The sequence below is a fragment of the Plecotus auritus genome, assembly GCF_963455305.1.
Source record: "Plecotus auritus genome assembly, chromosome: X".
Classification (NCBI taxonomy): Eukaryota; Metazoa; Chordata; class Mammalia; order Chiroptera; family Vespertilionidae; genus Plecotus; species Plecotus auritus.
The window spans coordinates 22,345,070-22,347,385 of record NC_137784.1 but is presented as its reverse complement, the minus strand read 5'-3'; positions in this window follow the sequence as shown (position 1 = coordinate 22,347,385).

Here is a 2,316-nt window from a genome sequence, read left to right as displayed (position 1 = left end):
GGGTTGTTTATCTTCCTTTTGTTAAGTTGTATGAGTTCCCTGTAAATGTTGGAGATTAAACTCTTACTGGAGATAACATTGGCAAATATGTTCTCCCATGCAGTGGGCTTTCTTGTTGTTTTGTTGATGGTTTCTTTTGCTGTGCAGAAGCTTTTTATTTTGATGTAGTCCCATTTGTTTATTTTCTCCTCTTAGGAGATATATCGTTCAATATATTGCTACAACAAATGTCTGCCTTTTTGCTGCCTATGGCTTCTTCTAAGATTTTTATAGTTTCCCATCTTATGATTAAGTCCTTTATCCATTTTGAGTTTATTTTTGTGTATGGTGCAAGTTGGTGGTCTAGTTTAATTTTTTTTGCAAGTATCTGTCCAGTTTTCCCAACACCATTTATTGGAGAGACTGTCTTGTCTCCGTTGTATGGTCTTGCCTTCTTTGTCAAACATTAATTGAGAATACTGGCTTGTGTTGATCTCTGGGTTCTCTGTTCTGTTCCACTGGTCTATATGTCTGTTTTTGTGCCAGTAACAGACAGTTTTGAGAACAGTTCCTTTGTAGTATAGCTTGATATCTAGTATTGTGATTTCTCCAACATTGTTCTTCTTTCTCAAGATTGCTGCATCTATGGGGTCTTTTTTTATTCCAGATGAATTTTTGGGGAATTTTTTCTAAGTCTTTGAAGTATGCCATTGGTATTTTAATGGGGATTGCATTGAATTTATAAATTGCTTTGGGTAGTATCGACATTTTTAAAAAATATATTTTATTGATTTTTTTACAGAGAGTAAGGGAGAGGGACAGAGAGTTAGAAACATTGATAAGAGAGAAACATTGACCAGCTGTCTCCTGTACACTCCCCACTGGGTATGTGCCCGCAACCAAGGTACATGCCCTTGACCAGAATCGAACCTGGGACGCTTGAGTCCACAGGCCGACACTCTATCCACTGAGCCTAACTAGTCAGGGAAGTATGGATATTTTAATGATGTTGATTCTACCAATCCATGAAGGTGGTATATTCTTCCATTTGTTCATGTCTTCCTCTATCTCTTTTTTCAGAGTCCTGAAATTGTTTGAGTACAGGTTCTTTATACCCTTGTTTAAGTTTATTCCCAGCTATCTTAATTTTTTTAATTTCTTTATTGATTAAGGTATTACATATGTGTCCTTATATCTTAATTTTTTTGTTGCAATGGTAAATGGGATTGCTTTTTAATTTCTCTTTCTGTGTGTTCATTATTGGTGTATAGAAAAGCCATAGACTACTGGGTGTTAATTTTGTATCCTGCTACATTTCCAAATTCATTTATTAAGTCTAGTAGTTTTTTGATGGAGTCTTTGGGGTTTTCTATGTTCAATATCATGTGATCTGTGAATAAAGACAGTTTTACTTCTTCTTTTCCAATTTAGATGCCTTTTATTTCTTCTTGTCTGATCACAATGGCTAGTATTTCCAGTACTATGTCGAACATGGGTGGTGAGAGTGGGTATCCCAGTCTTGTTCCTGTTCTTAGTGGGAATGGTTTTAGCTTTTGCCCATTGAGTATGATGTTGACTATGGGTTTGTCATATATGGCTTTTTTTTATGTTGAGGTATGGTCCTTCTATTCCCACCTTGCTGAGAGTTTTTATCAAGAAAGGGTGTTGGATTTTGTCAAATGCTTTTTCTGCATCAATGGATATGATTACATGGTTTTTGCCTCTCAGTTCATTTATATGGTGTATTACATTATTGATTGATTTGCTGATATTGTACCATCCTTGTATCCCCAGAATAAATCCCACTTGGTCATGGTGTATGATCTTTCTAATGTATTGCTGGATTCAACTTGCTAGAATTTTGTTGAGGATTTTGGCGTCTATGTTCTTGAGGGATATTGTCCTGTAATTCTCTTCCTTTGTATTGTCTTTATCTGGTTTTGGGATCAGGGTAATGCTGGCTTCGTAAAAAGAGCTTGGAAGTGCTCCTGCCTCTTGAATTTTTTTGAATAGTCTGAGGAATATAGGTTTTATTTCTTCTTTGAATGTTTGATAAAATTCTCCTGTCAAGCCTTCTGGTTCAGGACTTTTGTTTGTTGGAAGATTTTGATTACCACTTCAATTTCCTCCATAGTTATTGGCCTATTAAAATTTTTTGATTCCTACTGGCTGAGTTTTGGAAGGGCGTATTTTTTTTTAGGAATATGTCCATTTCTTCTAGGTTGACCATTTTGTTGGAGTAGAGTTGCTCATAATATTTTGTTATGATTCTTCGTATTTCTGTGGGGTCTTTTGTTATTTCACCTCTTTCGTTTCTGATTTTGTTTATTTGGGTCC